This window comes from Cebus imitator, unplaced genomic scaffold (assembly GCF_001604975.1).
Source record: "Cebus imitator isolate Cc_AM_T3 unplaced genomic scaffold, Cebus_imitator-1.0 Scaffold45, whole genome shotgun sequence".
Lineage (NCBI taxonomy): Eukaryota > Metazoa > Chordata > Mammalia > Primates > Cebidae > Cebus > Cebus imitator.
In genome coordinates, this window is record NW_016107360.1 from 13,199,847 (window position 1) to 13,217,405 (window position 17,559).

At 40.5% G+C, this 17,559-nt stretch overlaps 1 protein-coding gene across 1 annotated transcript in view; it reads right to left on the reverse strand.

Annotated features, from left to right (window-relative positions):
• The window catches only part of CPVL (carboxypeptidase vitellogenic like), a 152,726-nt gene that overhangs the window by 800 nt on the left and 134,367 nt on the right, over positions 1 to 17,559 (reverse strand). The gene's annotated exons all lie outside the window — the stretch shown is intronic.

The window sequence follows — 17,559 nt, forward strand, 5'->3', positions numbered from 1 at the left end:
TTGGACGCTGCAGTGAGCTAGGATCGTGCCATACGCACCGCACACCAGCCTGGGTGACAGAATGAGACCCCATCTCTAAAACAAACAAAAAAAACACCACCCTTGACACTTGAAATAAAAGTCCTATTTTGAGCAGCATAGAGTTAGAACATTCTTTTTTCTCTAATATTGGATTATAAAACATTTTAAAACATATAGCAAATTCAAAAACAATTCATATAGTGACGATTTTGAGTCTCTCATGAACATGCACTTCACTTTGCTTTCTCATGTAAGAGTGCTTCTATCCATCACACATCCATTCATTAATCCATCTTATCTTTTGACACATAGCAAAGTAAAATGGGCACATAATGCGCTTCCCTCAAATACTTTAGCGTCACAGTATTCGTCAGCATTCAATATGTGTTTACAGATTTTCTTCTTTTGAGTCAAGTTAAGATACAATGAAACTCACTATGCTTAAGTATAGGCTCGCCAGTTCTGACAGCTGCATATACCTATGCAGCCCAAGCTCTTGCTGGGTTGCATAAAACATTCCTAAAACATCTTTAATGAAGATGAGATCAAATCAACAAAAGGGGACTGGTCTCTACTCGTTAAGCCTCCAGCGTGTCAGCTAATATTCTAAGTAGAGGGAAACGGGAAGCTGTCATGATTCAATGCCAAAAGGGCAAGAACTGAAACTGAGTGTTAGGAAGTTACATGCAGGAGAGGTCAGCCTGGCCTGAGATGTCCTGTTGCATATGTGGAGAATGGACAGGAGGTAAGTGCGTGAAGTAAGTAAATATACGCAAAAAGGACATCACTTTCAGTAACTTCTAGCTGCTGAATCACAATCAGCAATTAAAGTTCACTTTCACAAGCCCCTTCCTAAGAGGCTGGGTTCTTCTACTTGTCTCAATCTGAAGGAAACTGGGGCAGAAAAAGTATATTTGCATAGTGAATTTATTGTATTGAAAATCTGCACCCAACGCCCTCCATCTTACAATCTTGATGTGCAGTACGTAGGATTAACATCATTAGATGAAATTTACATTGCAGCTTGCAGCTGCATAAGCTGTGCACTGCACAACTGCACGGAGCAGCATTCACCTAAGAATTGAAGCGACCGAGCTATCTGTAATTATTCAGTGGCTTGCACAAGTCACACAACTGTAAGTCAGAAAACTAGCTAGAACCCTGACTTCTGATGGAAACACTGGTGTGATGCTTTAAATCAAATCCTAGTACTCAGTCACTCCTCACCTTTGATCTGAGCTTTCCAGCTTAGTCACAGAACATGTTTATTCACCGCTCAGCAGCCCTCTGAGGTTTATTGATGAAAAAAAATCTTGCAGATATAAACAGATGATTTTCTGTGTTTCTGTATTTCTCATATGAACAGCGAGGGAGGCAGATCCCATTTGCAGATGTGGGACCGGACTTAACACTTTCACATGCAAATGTGAAACTTCGGTGTTAAGCTGCAGTTGATCAGTGGTCATTTGTGCCTCGTTGCAATGACAGTGGAACCCACCTACCATTTGTGTACAAGCTTGCAACTGGAAACCCAACATGCCCACTTTTTATCGCAGACTGAAATTAAACATGTGTGACAAGAACCCCTTCATAGGGCCCTCTAGGGAAACTTTTGCTGCCCTGCAATCCCAGGCTAGACATTTCTTCCTGCAGATTTTCATCCATATCTTTGGCCTTGGCAGGATCTGATGAGTGATTGCTGTGCAGCTTCAGCTCAGCTGAGGACACTTAACAAAGTTATATGTGTGAGAAAACCCAGCTGCTTCAACTGGAAATGAGTTTGGCAGCAATGGTCCAGAGCAGCAATAAATTGAATACCCTAGAGCTAAAGGTCATCCTGCCCCAGAACCAGAGCTTCAGCTAACAAAGGATAAACAAAGGACAGCACAGTGTTTCACAGCCCGGGATCAGAAGTCAGAGTGCAGGAGCACGGCAAGAGACACTGCATGCTGTGTGACCTTGGACAAGGGACTTAACCTCGTTGAGCCTTAGATTCCTTTACTTTATAATTGGGAAACAAGTATTACCTTGTGGGGTAGTTGTGAGTTGTGTGAGGAGTGAGTGGAATAATGTCCCTGGAATACTTAGCACAGTTCCCAGCCTGAGATGGCCTTCAGTAAATATTGGTCATTTTCATGATTCTTCTAACAATTATTCATATTCGGAATGCAGAATCAAAATGCCTACATCAGAAGGATCGCTTGAGTACAGGAATTTGAGGCTGCAGTGAGCTGACTGAGCCATTGCACTCCAGCCTGAGCAACAAAGGGAGATCCCATCTTTAAATATAAATAAGTAAGTAAGCATATATGCCTATATCAACCTAACTACCCTAGAACATAGTGTTCCTACATTTTCATCAAAAACCTTGGTTTAAAAGGTTGTTTAAAACAATGGCTCTTGGCCAGGTGCAGTAGTTCACATCTGTAATCCCAGCACTTTGGGAGGCTGAGATGGGCGGATCATTTGAGGTCAGGAGTTTGAAACCAGACTGGCGAAACCCTGTCTCTACTAAAAGTAAAAAACAATTAGCCATGCGTGGTGGTGGCATGTGCCTGTAATCCCAGCTACTGGGGATGTTAAGGCAGGAGAATCTCTTGAACCTGGGAGGCAGAGGTTGCAGTGAGTCAAAATGGCATCACTGCACTCCAGCCTGGGTGACATAGTGAGATTCTACCTTAAAAACAAACAAACAAATGAAAAACAAAACAATGGCTCTCAAACTTGAATGTGCATAAAAATACCTGAGCTTGCTGGGCACGGTGGCTCATGCCTGTAATCCCAGCACTCTGAGAGGCCAAAGTGGGTGGATCATGAGGTCAGGAGTTTGAGACCCAGCCTGACCAACATGGTGAAAACTCATCTCTACTAAAAATACAAAAATCAGCCGGGCATAGTGGTGGGCACCTGTAATCCCAGCTACTCAGGAGGCTGAGGCAAGAGAATCACTTGAACCCGGAAGGAGGAGTTTGCAGTGAGCTGAGATTGAGGCACTGCACTCCAGCCTGGGTGACAAAGCATGACTCTGTCTCAAAAACAACATCAACAACAAAAAACCTGAGCTCATTAAGAGAGATCGTGAGGCATCACTTCCAGACTTTCCAATTCTGAAGGTCCAGGGCAGGGCCTAAGAATTTGCATATCTAACAATTCCACAGTGATGCTGATGCTGTTGTTCCAAATACTTGTTGAGAACCACTGTTTAGAATTTTTTCTGTTCTGCAGCAAAGCAGGGCATTCTCTGTTTACATCAAGGGAGAATACAAGTAGAAATTTGTTTAACACCTACTCACGACCTCATGTCCTGGGCATCCACTCCCCTGGTATTTACTGACACACAGGCACACTCACACACCCCTTCCCTGTCTGTAATAATCAAGTGGTGAAGGAGAGCTGAAGGGGTCGTGTGTTCATACTCTTCTTCTCAGTGACCTACCTGACCCCAGTCCAATTTCCCAGCAGCCATATGTAATGACCCAATGACACTGTAAATTGTGTCATTAAGACTGGGGGAAAAGAAAGCTCGTTAAGGAACAAAGCTTATTTCACATGCCACAAAATTCCCAAACAATGCATATTTTCAAGCAGATTTGCATACAGCATTTTGCTGATATTAACTTCAAACCTAAATATATTTTTGAATGTGGAAAAATAAACCACTTTGTTTATAGTCAAGCCACTCATCATTCACAAATCAAAGACACAGGCCACTTGGCAGCTTTTAGAGGTTAGTAACAAAATGTGGCGGGGCTGTAATTACATATTTAAGTGTGACAAGATTAATCTCAGGGCTCCCTGGATAGAACTGTCTATTTTGGGTGCCTCAACACTAGAGCTGAAGCCTCTAAGCTCATGTGTTCCAGATGTTCAGGGGGTCACAAATGTGTCATGAATTTCAACAGGGTTATACAAACACTCTAAAGCTTCATTCCCCTTTATTTTTTAGAAAACAATGTAATTCTCCCTGGAACTAGAAACATGGACCGGGCAGTAAAGGCTTCCCAGTTGTGCCTGTTTAGATGACAGAAAAGAGAGAAGTTCACAGTGGGCTTGTTGATGGAGATGTGTCAGGGGAAGCTTCTTGGGGGTCTTTAAGGAGATCACTGAATGGAGAGTGGTGGGTGGCGTGGGAGTGGAGGGATCACCACCAACAGAGGAAACTGTGTGTGGAGATGCAGGGGGGCGTGAAACTGTCGGTGTGTGCAGCAGAGGGATCACTGTAGATAGAGGAAACTGTGCATGGAAATACAGAGGCCATGAAACTGGGCACCTGCAGCAGTCTGTAAGTCATCCCATTCGTGCAGGAATAGAGGGAAACAGAAGAGAGAGATGAACAGGCAAACACCAGCAGGACCATGTCATGTCCCATGCTGGGATGAGTGGACCTTATCCTATATGGCTTTAAAATCAACTTGGTAAAATACATTTAACATAAAATTACGATTTTAACTATTTTAAAGCGTACAATTCAGTAGCATTAGTACATTCACAGTGGTGTGCCACCACTATCCAGGTGCAGAATATTTTCATCACCCCAAAGAAAACTCATATACATTAGTAATCACTTCTCACTCCCCTCTCCCCCACAGCCTCTGACAACCATCAATCTGCTTTCTGTCTCTATAGATTTGCCTATTCCAGATATATCCTAGAGGGTTTCAAGTAGGGTAGTGACATGCTTCTATTTGCATTGTAGAAGAATGACTTAGTGTCTAAGGAGGAGGCTAATTTGGAAGAGGCTAACTCTCTTCCAAATTAGCCTCCTCCTTAGATACTAAGGAGGCAAATTAGGAGACTACCAGATCAGGAGAGAGATGATAGGGCTCATGGGAGGGATGGGGAGAAGAGGAAGAAGAGGGTAGTAAGGTGGAACCAACAAAATCAGTGATGAATCAGAAATAAAGTGAGACTTTCTCTATCCATCCCCAACACATCCTCCCCATTTCAGGCTTCTGACATGGGCAAATTTGTAAAGGTGGTGCTACCTACCAGGGAAGAGAAAAGAGCCATATGGTAGCTGCAAGTTAGGGAGGCAGAATACGTAGGTTAGGTTTATGGTTTCTGCTTTCCAGTATAGAATGATGCATACCCTCAAGAGAATCTTGCTTGTTGTGGTTTCTGACTTACATGGAAGTTCTTTTTACTGCTTTTATTCCATTCCACATTTACTAAATCTTATCTTTCAGTTTGCTTTCAGACACTGACTCTAAGTAGAAATAAGGTAAACAGCATTCAAGTAAAAATATATTGAAAAGGTACTTGGGAATGAGCATAAAAAGCAAGCCAAAGCTTGTCAGCAGACCTCCTAACACAGAATGCAATAAGTCACTTTCAAAAGAATGAAAAAAACAGAGCAGAGATCAAGGCTGGGAGTTGCTCCAATAGCACTCAGGGAAATGATTCTTGAGGTCTCCCACTGTACACTTCTGGTGTAGCAAATGGTTATTGAATAGAAGGAGAAAAGGAGCTCCTAGATGCTTCCGGAGACCCACATGTAGCCATCACAATGGTATACATTCCTAGAGCAGTTTAGACCTTTGGTGCTCCTTTACAGCATCCCCAAAAGGCTTCCTACATACACCATTTAATCAGTCCTAATACTGTTTGTAATTTAGGACTTCCACTTCTGACTGTGACCATAGCTTGTATCAACCCAACCTCATTTCATAGAGCAATAGAAGCTGAATTAAAAAGAAAACCACTGTTAAAGGTATCAGAGAGCAACCAAGCCTTGGGAAGCCATGATGATAGAGAAAAGAGAATCACAAGGAAGCGACCCTAACATTTTGTGCTGCTTTTCCCTTTGGGGAATTCACCAATTTTTAAGCTTCTCTGACCAAGATGCCAAGTCAAAAGTGACAGGTAAGAGAATGAAGAGCTCAGTAGTATTATGGTGCTTGAGAGACCAAAAAACAAAAACAAAGAAAACCCCAAAAGAAACAAAAGAAAAATTGGAGTTGCAAGCCTGTTAAGGAGGGACAGCACTTGGTAAACACCACAGGCTTTCCATTAGATCCATGAAAGACAATGCCTTGGAAGTAATAAAAAAACAAAGGTTAGTCCTCACAAACCTTGAAATCAAGCACTGAAACAATCACCTCAATCCCATACTGAATCAAGATGATATGCCTCTACTCTGCCTTCTAGAAAAAATTAAATCCTTTTGGAAGAAAAATAACATTTTTCTTCATACTTTTTTTGTACATTTTCTCCTACATTTAATAAAATTTAGTAGGCATGACAAAGAACAAGAGCAAATGACTAAAATTAAAGGAGATAAAAGATAACAGAAAGAGATCACAAGTGATCCAGATATTAGAGTTATCAAGTACACATTTTAAAGTAACTGTGAACAAAATATGCAGGACATTAGGTAACAGAAGAGATAATTCACCAGAGAATTAAAATATATAAAAGAGACTCAAATGGAAATTCTGGAATGAAAAAGTTATTCATTCATTGTTCACTGAAATTAAGGGCTCAATAGATGTTTTCGCAATAGATTAGACACAGTAGAAGAAAGACTGTATAAACTGAAAGTTAGGTCAGTAGAGGATATTCGGACTTAAGCATGGAGAATAAAGGTATGGAAAATACAAGAGAGAGAGAGAGAGAAAAGAAAATATATGAGACAATGAAACATTTAACTTACGTTTAACTGGAATTCTAAGATAAAATGATAAGGAAGAAATGCGCAAAAGAAATAAATAGTAACATTCAGAGGTATTGACTGAAAAATTTTCAAAATTGACTAAAGTTACCAAGCCAGTTTTGAGAAGCTCTATGAATCCTAGCTAGAATAAATGCAAAGCAAACTAATCACATAATAGTACACATAATATATTAGTAATAGTATATTATACTATAGCATGTGTATGTGTATACACACACTCACACACTTGCCCAGAATAGTATTTTCCTAAAATCAAAGAGAGAGAAAACCTTAAAAGCTGTCATAGAAAAGGAAACAGTACTTTCATTTACTTCAAAGGAGGAGGAAAGCTGACTACTCAACAGAAACAATGAAAGCTGGAAGACAGTGAAATATTATCTTAAAAGTTCTGAAATATCTGCTAACCTAAAACTTCTATAGAAATGAAGAATGTATGAAGATATTTTCAAGGAAACAAAAAATTGGAAAAAGTTTTTGTCAGCAGACCAGCACTAAAAGAAGTACTAAAGCCTATTCTTCAGACAGAAGGAAAATTATCCCTAATGGAAACATGGAAACGCAGAGAAGAATGAACAGCATCTGAGAATTTACATATGTGAACAAAAGTAAAAAGTATCAATAATAATTATGTCTTCTGGAATTTGAACTATGTAGAAGCTTTTCAGAAGACAATATTTGCACTAAGATGGTGCAAAGTGAGTTAAAGTGTTGTAAGGCAGCAGTTCCCCAACCTTTTTGGTACCAAGGACCAATTTTGTGGGAGACAGTTTCTCCATGCACAGGTGTGTGAAGTGGGGGATGGTTTGGGGATGACACTGTTAGCCTTATTTCACCAGATCAGTTAGATATGCTTTGAATGTGTCTATCAAAAAGAGCCTTGGGAAATTTTCTCTATGTTAACTCCAAGAATTTCTGCGCTAACTTCAGCAAGGTTGGAATGAATGATCAAAGCTTTCTCTTTCCTTGGTCGTTATAGTTAATGAAGATCTCAAAGCCGAGTACAGGACAGTAGGAAGCCATTTGGCCTGATAGTTAAGAGCATGGACTCAGGATTTAGCAGCTCTGGGTTTGAACCCAGTTCTGTGACTCTGGCATAATGACTTAACTGTCTCTATTTTCTCATTTGTAAAATGAGGATAAGAATTTTGGTGATCACTTGTCCCATTGTGCCTAGGACCAAGAGACTTCTGGGAACATAGGGCTGTTAGTGCTAAAAGTAAAAAAGTGTCAGACAATTTGGAATGGTGGCTCGCTCTATGAATATTTAACTTTTTATAAGGATTCAGAGACAATGCTTACAAAATGGTGCATGGCATCCAGTCTACAAATATGTCGTTTGTTTGTTTGTTTTGACAGGATCTCACTCTGTGGCCCAGGCTGGAGTGCAGTAGTGTGATCTTGGCTCCTTGCAACCTCTACCTGCTAAGTTCAAGCAATTATTTGTGCCGCAGCCTCCCAAGTAGCTGGGACTACAGGCGTGTGTCATCACACCTGGCTAATTTTTTGTATTTTCAGTAGAAATGGTGTTCCACCATGTTGCCCAGGCTGGTCTCAAACTCCCGGGCTCAAGGGACCCTCCTGCCTCGGCCTCCTGAAGTTCTGGGATTACAGGTGCAAGCCATTGTGCCTGGCCCATTACAAATATGTCTTAAGTTTGCACCATGTGGCAGTGTATTAGAAAGATAATAAGCACTCAACCAATGGTCACCGTACTGCTATTATCTGAGGTTTTATGATCAAAAGAACATTTTTTCCCTTTAAGAAGTGGAGTAAGAGAAGAAGTTAAACGCTAATAAATATAACATTTATTCCTGTACTTTTTCAGAAGAAAAGGATTATAATACAGTCTTCAGAAGGGGAAATGTTTCTTTTCCAGGCTTCTTTGATTTCCCTTTTATGAATCCTCCCTTTCCCTGGAAAAGGTCCCAATTAAGTTAATGAAGCAGCTTGAATGTGAAAGCAAACCTCTGTCACTGCACTCAACTCTGTCGACAGTGAGTTTTAGCCCTGCCAATGCCATGATCCAGTCCATTCTTTCCTCCACCCCCTCTCCCCTTTTACCACATGCAATGCCAAACACCCTTTTCTTCCTACACAGAAATGCCAGGAAAGCAAGACCTTACTTGTCTTAGCAGAATCGCAAAAAACTGTTCTGTCTAGGAACCCACTTTACAACACAGGATTTGATGCAATTAAAAAGTAATCAAGACTTCCCTTCCTCATTCTCTCCTTCCCTGTCCAGTTTTTATATTTGATATCCTCAAGAGGATAAAAAGCACAATGCAGTTCATTATTTACGCTTACTCAATATCTAGCTTTATGATCCACATTTGTAATTTTCTTTTGGAAGAGAGAATAAGAGTGGGGAAGGAAGAGGCAGAGGTTATAGCAGTAAACGCTCTCGCCAGGAATGTTGCAAGGACTTAGATCCTGACTCATCATCTTCTGGGTACCAAGAAGTTGGTAGCTTGAAATTGGCTGTGTGAAAGTATTTACACTATGGGAAACGGCAAACACTGAAAATTAGTGCCCTCTCTCCCCAGTTTACCCCCAGGTTCCTGGCTCTCTGACGTTTTGGCTGTCCTTGGGAAAGTGGAAACATTCTGGCATTCTTTGTTCCCCAGGTGAGCCTAAGGAAATTCCATCTATGGTAAATTACAACGTCTAAAACTTCTTTGAAACCTTGGCTCTGAAAATCAGATCAGCTAAATTTCAAAAATTTGCAGAAAGGTGAGAAAGGCCTGTCACTTGTCTCCATTTCTGCCTACCTTCACTGAGTTCTGGTGTCATTGACAGTAGCAGAATTTCACGACCATGCTACAACATCTACAAGACTCCTCCATTTGTATCAGAGCACTGTGAGATGCTCCAGAGCTGATCCGTTTAAGACAACTCCAGACCAGACAGTGTATCTGGATTCAACTATGTTCTTGACCCACAGCCTAAGGGAGCCCCAGAACCCCTGCATGTCTCTAGGCTCTGGGAATTTAGAATACAGAGTATGCCAAATAGCATGTTAGTTTCATGATGCCACTTGTTAAAACAAGGTACATGGTTTTCACTGTCAACCCCAAAACTGTACAAGGCAAAAATACTGCTTTAGTCTAATTGACAACGTAGCACTATCTTAACACAATGCTGTTCCATCCGCTATTTCTCTGTCCCGCCCCAGCTTTTGCCTTATGTTTATTTCTGTTTTAACATCCCACAAGTGATTTTGAAAGTCTTTGGTTACACTTCAAATTAAAACAACAAAAAGTTACTGTTTAAAAAGCAAACCCCAATTCCTTCTTTGTTCTTCAAATACCATTAATTTTTAGAGCCCGTTCTCCATGTGTGGATAATACTCTAAAATATAGACTTCTTAATATTTATCCACTTTCCATTTAATGAAATGGTTCTCTGTAAAATTTCAATAGATTATTAAAAACCACTCAAGAGCCGAGAAAGTTATGCATTGTTGCCTAGCTGTTATACCTCAATAAATAGATCTGCTAGCCAATTTATATTTTAAACAATACAATAAATTAGCTCCCAGAGTACTAAGTGCATATTTGGGTAGCTTAATTTAGAAGCATTCTTCTTATGCTAATCGGTCCTCTGTAATGAAATAGAACCACATGAACTAGGAAGACTCTTGGCAAATAATCAGAGTAAAATTGGGAGTTGCTATTATTATTTCCTTTGTCTTCAGGAAGCAAGCTGTGTGGTTTTTTTTAAGAGAAGGGAAAAAAACAAAAACCAGGAATTCAATTATTTTTACAGGAGAGGATGCTCTAGTCAGCACTGAGGTAATGAAATTTCTACAACTCCTTTTATAAATTTGTGTCCCAGCATATTTCTCATTTTTCTCCCATGCAACACAGAAAGGAAATAGTCTTTGGCTGACATAAACAATGCAGCCTTTAGTTAGAAGGGAATTGTTTTGAACTGTTCATTATCTCAGCATGTCTATTTCCTACAAGACACTTTGGTATGTACAACTGGTGAACAATCATAGCCCTCCTTGAGAGATGTCGTATTAAAATACACACACACACGTCACTCAGAGGCAAAAGAGAGGGGCATGGGAATGAGGTAGAGGCCAATTTGATTTTAATTCACTAAACATTTACTCAGTGCCACAAACTGTGCTAAGGGGTATGCTACAAAAGTAAATATTTTAAAACAAATTATTCCTGTTCTTAAGGAACTCAGTATCGAATAGAGGAGGAAGGCAATTAAGGAGCTGAAGTGTGAAACCCTAGTGTAGTACGTACGACAGAAGATATACGGAGATGGAGAGAGTGGCTGAGGAGGAGGTATTCCGGGGAAGGATCAAGCATGCCAAGATTACCAAGACTGAAAGGGAAATGGGACTTTTCCAGGTATGTCAGAGGAGTAGAAAGGGCCTCAGAAGGCAAGAGGAGGAAATCCCATGTGAATTTCTGGGGGCATGGTTGGAGGAGGATATGGTATTTTGTTTTTCACCATTTTAAATGCAAAGGAGGGAGAGGGTAAGAGTTAAGGATGGGAAAGGAGACAGTGGCCAGATCACATCTCTTCATTAATCCAGGCAGAGTTTGGACTTTATCTTGCAGGTATCAGAGTTAGTGAGAGGTTTGAAACACCATTAACCTTGCATTTTGGAAAAAGCACAGAGGGGAGGGTAGCTTGGTGAGTAAGGAGACCAGTTGAGACCAGCCAAGTGGGCTACTAGAGAAGACAAACAAGTTTCAACAGCAACTTAAAACAGTCTTTCAGAGTGTATCGTGAATAACATCTTAAAACTTTAAAAAATACCACAAGGCAAAAACTTTCATTTTGAAATTTATAATGTGGGATAGCCCTCATGTTTCTTTTAATGTCCACAAAATACTCCCGAGTTTTATTGGTTTATATAAATGCAGTGTTTTTCTTTTTTGCTAGTTCTTGTGGTTTCTGTGCCAGGCACTGGGAAATGAATAAAATCAGGCCAGCAAGGATATCATAAAGCAGATGTGAGAAATGCTAAAGAACTGGGTGAGTCATATTTGCCAATTACTATTATTCTTAATTTTCTGGTAAGAGTCACAGCAAAGCAACTGGATAAAGTAGCTTCTCTGCCTTGTTGTTTCAATGGAAAAGTGACAGGAGTGAGAGGAATTTTGTCAGAAAAAGATTCATTTTCTCCCTATGGTCTGGGGATTGCTGGCAAACCCAAGGCATAAGCTGAGATCTGTTGATTTTATTCACTTGCTGCTTCTTACCGAGCCACTGTTGGCAGAGTTGAATTGAAAAGATGCTGAGGGAATAACTTTTTGAATTTTTTTGAGTTGGAGAGTCTGCTAGCCAACTTCAGCACAGGACACCCAGGAAGAAAAATGAACCTACATAACTTGGATGTGAAAGCCTACAGGACTTGGATGTGAAATGTCCACTCCGCCTTCTCTCTGTGTGTGGATGCCAGAGTCCTTTAACTGGATGGCATTAAAAAAGGAAACAAAACAACAGACAAGGAGACAGCCATGGAAAAAGAATACAAACTGCGACTTTTAGATGTAAGAAAGGACAGTAAGCCCTCCTTTAACAAGCTCAGGTGAAAAAACTAGAGGCAAGGCCAAGTGCTTGCTGAGATCATGAAATAATCAGAACTCTTATACATTACTGGCAAGAATACAATTGACTTGGAAAATAGTTTGACATTCTGTAATTAGGTTTGACACAGGCACAAGGAGATATGTTCAAAAACATCAATAGTAGCACTAAGTGTAGAAGCAAAATACTGAAAACAACCCAAATGTTCATCAATGCTGGGTTGGATGAATAATAGACTTCTATGATGGAATACTATGCAGCAATGAAAAAGAATAAGACACAATCGAGCATATCGACATGGGTGAATCTCACGTATAGTGTTGAATAGCAAAAGTATGTAATTCCTTTTCTATAAAATTAAACATGGAAAGTAGAGTATTATATATGGATATGTATATCTGCAGTAAAACTATTAACAACTAGAAAAGAAAGGATGATAAAAGCAAAATTCAGGACAGTACTTTACCTGCAGGGGTAATTGGGAAGGGCAATGTTGTATTTTTTAAACTGGCTGGTGAGTACAAAAGTGTTCATTTATCACTGTTTGTTTTATCTTACACAGCATTGTAAATACTCTTTGGTATGTATTCAACTTTAAATTTTAAAAAAGAAAAAGCAAAACCACCTACTGATACTGCCATCCTTGCAAAAATGAATCTTTGGGAAACTTAACATAGTCACTGCACTTTTTTCTTCTCCCCTACAAAGAGATGATGAGATTGGCCCCGTGTCTAAAAAACAGTGTGTGGGGAAGGCATGGAGAAGCAATTGAACTGAAACAAAGTCAAAAGTGGGAAGTCCCCCTCTGGCAAGCAGCTCTAAGATGACAGAGCTAGAGCCAGAATCTCAACCTTGGGACTCTGGTTCCTGTATAAAAAAATAAATATTAAGAACAAAAATAAATACCCACATCTCCATGCTGGACAGCAGAAGAGCAATAAGTTGCCAAATATTTGAGTTTTTGTTTTGATAGTTTCTTACTCTCTAAATGTAAGCTCCTATATTTCCTGTTTTCCATATGTTAGAAGCTCAGTACAAATGGGAGAAAAAGAAAAGACTGGATGTGCCTTGTTTATTGTAGACAGGGATGTTTCAGATATTGTTAAACTAGAAGGGACTCAATGTTTTAGAAACAACTCATTACTCAGTTCAGCCACTTTTATTTCCTATTAGGCTGTCATATAGCAAAATGACAAACACGGCCTCATCCCTCTCTGCCGCTACTACCTTTTGACAAGACAGTCTCTTTGTTGCAGTCAAGTTAAAACTGGATACAACTGTGGTAGTTTCAGGCCTATCTGATAGAGAATATTGAACTGATTTCATCATCTGAAACTTTAATACAAAATGTCTCTTAAGGATTCTATGAACAGAGTGAGAGCTGCTTGCCCTGGGAAGTAGATTAATGCTAAGGGAGATTCCTAATGGTAAGAGAAAGCAACATTTATTTTATGCTTATTAGGTACCTGGTAGAGAGAGGGTCAAGTAATTTATAAGCATTATCTTAATTCATGCTAATAATGAATCCTCCTGGGAAAGTGGTAGGTGATAATATTATCCCCATTTCACAGGTGAGGGAGTCCTTGGAGAGGCTAAGTAACTTGCCCAAGGTCATACAGCTTGTACATGGTAGAGCAGGGGTCTAATCCCAGTCTAACACAGTATCCATTCTCTTAATCCCTATTCCACTTGAATATGGTCACAGAAGTAGTTAGAATTGCCAATATAATCAACTAGAAACAAAATACAAGCCTACTTGATAGCTTAGCTCATAAAGTCTGTCTGGTATAAGCCAAGGTGATAAGTGATTTGGGGTAGGGAGAGTCTATAAATTATTTTCAACAATTCAAATAGTCTAATGCATGGGTTCTTAATCTTTTGTGCTACAGTCTCCTATGGGTGTCTGGTGCAGCCTATGGACACCTTCTCACAATAATGTTTTAAAATACATGCTGGCTGGGCATGGCGGCTCATGCCTATAATCCTAGTGCTTTGGGAGGCCAAGGCAGGAGGATCACTTGAGCCCAGGAGTTTGAGACTAGCCTGAATAACATCTCTACAAGAGAATACAAAAATTAGCCAGGCATGGTGTCATGCGCCTATGGTCCCACATACCTGGGATGCTGTGGTGAGAGGATTTGTTAAGCCTGGGAGTTCAAGGCTGCAGTGAGCCATAATGGCGCCACTGAACTTCAGCCTGGGTGACAGGGCAATATATTTATTATAAATAAATAATGCACAATGCACATGCAGACACACATATACATATATGATATGCATACATGTTATGGATTGCAAATGAAGCATTACATTGAAATAATCAAAACAGTATAAAAATTATGAGGTAGCAACATATATACTTCTATATTAGCACATTTGGTAGGAGAAACCAGAGGATCTGAAAACTACTGTAATTCTAATTTTAGTGATAAGCATAAAAGGTTTTCAAACACATCTATAACAATGTTTGTGACATTTGGTATGAGAATATCTCTGCTTTCTATTGTAGACAAAAGTCAAAGGTACTGTTGTGCCACTGTGATTTGTTGCTTACATTTATAAAGGAAGGAAATGTGAAATGTCACAATTCATAATGAAAGGAAATGCTGTCTCAGTCAGAGGTTAGTGAAAATAAAGATGGAATTTTTTTCCAAGTTCACTGACGACTCCTTGAATCCTAACCCCAGACCCTTACTCCAGGTTAAGATTCCTTATTAAATAATCTCATGACTAATTACTGGAAATACTGAGCTTACTTACAATAAAACTTCACAGTCAAAAACATTGCACAGGGGCCAGGTGCGGTGGCTCACGCCTGTAATCCCAGCACTTTGGGAGGCCGAGGCGGGTGGATCACGAGGTCAAGAGATCGAGACCATTCTCGGTCAACATGGTGAAACCCCATCCCTACTAAAAATACAAAAAATTAGCTGGGCATGGTAGTGCATGCCTGTAATCCCAGCTACTCAGGAGGCTGAGGCAGAAGAATTGCCTGAACCCAGGAGGCAGGGGTTGCGGTGAGTGGAGATCGCGCCATTGCACTCCAGCCTGGGTAACAAGAGCGAAACTCCGTCTCAAAAAAAAAAAAAAAAAAACACTGCACATTTTTGTTGCTTTGAAATGGAAATGTATGAAGCTATTATAATATTTTATCAATAACTAATATCCACAAAAAAATTCGCTGTGGCCGGTGGGCATTTTTGATGCAAACCATCACTCTGGATGATGTTTAAAGCAGACACTGCTTGATATTTTTTCTTGCTGGAAGACAACACAGGCATACGGCCATCTGAGAGCACTGCACACCAGGACCACACAGTTTCAACAGAGCACCAAACTGCTGGAAAAAGGAAACTCATGCTTTTAAACAAATAAAAGAGTTTCCTTAAAAGTCTAAATTCCCAGTGACCTATCAGTAATTGAAGAGAACAAAGACCTCTTATAAACCTACAGTTCATGGCAGAGATTGAAGTCTACTATTTAGATTCGGGTTTTGGCTGAGGATTTCAGAGAACGGGTGTCACACCAGTCGATACTATTGACTGGAAGGCACACTTCTAAATGTGATGCTTCAGGTCAATGGCTGGTTTGTAAAGAGTAAAAACTGTGTTCTCAAATTTCTAGTTGGCTTGTAATTAAAAAAAAAAAAAAAAAAAAAGGATTTAGAATACACTTCAGGAATCAGAATGAAAGTTTCTCCACACATAAGCCACATGGGGGTTCCTGCAAGATGGAAGCCATGTCACTCTCAATAGAGGGACAAAACACATCATAGCTTAGGATTCCCAAACTGGCTGCATATTAGAAACCTCTATGCAGCTTCAATACCAAAGCCCAGGTTCTACCCCAGACCAATTAAATCAGGCAATCTGGAGACTGGCCGTGGAAATCTGTATCTGCAAGGGCTGAGAAACATTGGTTTAGGGCAAAGCAGTAGATGAAAAAATGGCTCCAAATTGTTTGCCATTCTTCTCACCAACAGGAATCTGGCTTTGCTCTGTGATTTGCACTGACCAAGAGAGAATGAAGTGGAGAGAATATTCTGGGACTTTTGAGTACAGGCCTTAAAAGGACTGGCATCTTTTGCTTCTCCATTTGGGAGACCAGCCTGCTGTGTTGTGATCAAGTCCAGGTCAGGGCACTACGTGATGAGAGGCCATATGGAGAGAGAAATAGAGGAGTGGAGATCATCTTGGATGTCCCAGCTTCAGCCAAACTCCCAGCTGAATGCAGCTGCACATGTGACCTCAGCCTACCCCATCTGAATCAGACCCACCCAGCTGAGCCCACTCAATCCACATATTTGTGAGAAATAACAAATTGTTTTAAGCCACTGAGTTTTGGCGTAATTTATTATTCCATGACAAATAACTGAAAAAGGGAAACATTTTCTGATGATTCATTAATCTTTTCCCGAAAGAGCCATCTTGCCTATCTTGGAATCTTGATATGAGTAAAAACCAAGGCCTGATCCATCTTTCTAAGGCAGATATTAAGACATAATTACACTGAGAACTTAGGCAAAATTTCATAGCATGCCAACAAAGAAAGACCAAGCTCTCATATTAGGCAAACCATCAGCTCCTGCTGCTCCCCACTTCCTGCCCCCAAATCCCTGAGAGCTAGCAAGTGCATTATCTGGGTGGCCTTTGAGGTAGACATAGAGATGCACCCCACTGGACCCCTCTTCAAGGAGGCACTTGCTGCTCAGATGCAGGGAATGCATTCAGCAGGCAGCCCCCAGCTGTCAGCTCCTTCAGGGTCTGCCTCGACTACAAAGAGCTGCCTTTCCCAAGATGATGACCTTCCTGGGGCAGCCCCAATTTGGTGAGTCAAAGGGCTGGGCATAAAAGGCCTCGCTATTTTGGCCCAGTGTGGGACACTCTAATAGAAAATATGCTCCGAAGACTTCCCTTCCCAGTTTGTCTGACCTGTATCACAGTTTTATCTCTCCCTTGGTGCCATCCTGCTCCCATACCCTTCCTTCCACAGGTGTTGGTCTCTGACAAACTATTTGCACCCAAAACTTTGCCTCAGTGCCTGCTTTTGGAGGACCTAACCTGTGACTTCCAAGCAGCTCTCTGGCCGGGAGGTGGGAAATGGTTTGATTACTGTGTTCTGGTTTTCTGCCCACAGTCTGATTCCCATAAATGGACAGAGGAACTCTGCCCATGTCTGGAAGATAGAGGCAAAGAACCCATGAAAAAGGACATCCATCACTGTGGAAGGTGATTGCTGGTCAGGAGATGAAGATTCTGTTTGCTGCTTTCTGTAACAAAGCCAAAACTTTTTTTTTTTTTTTTTTTTTT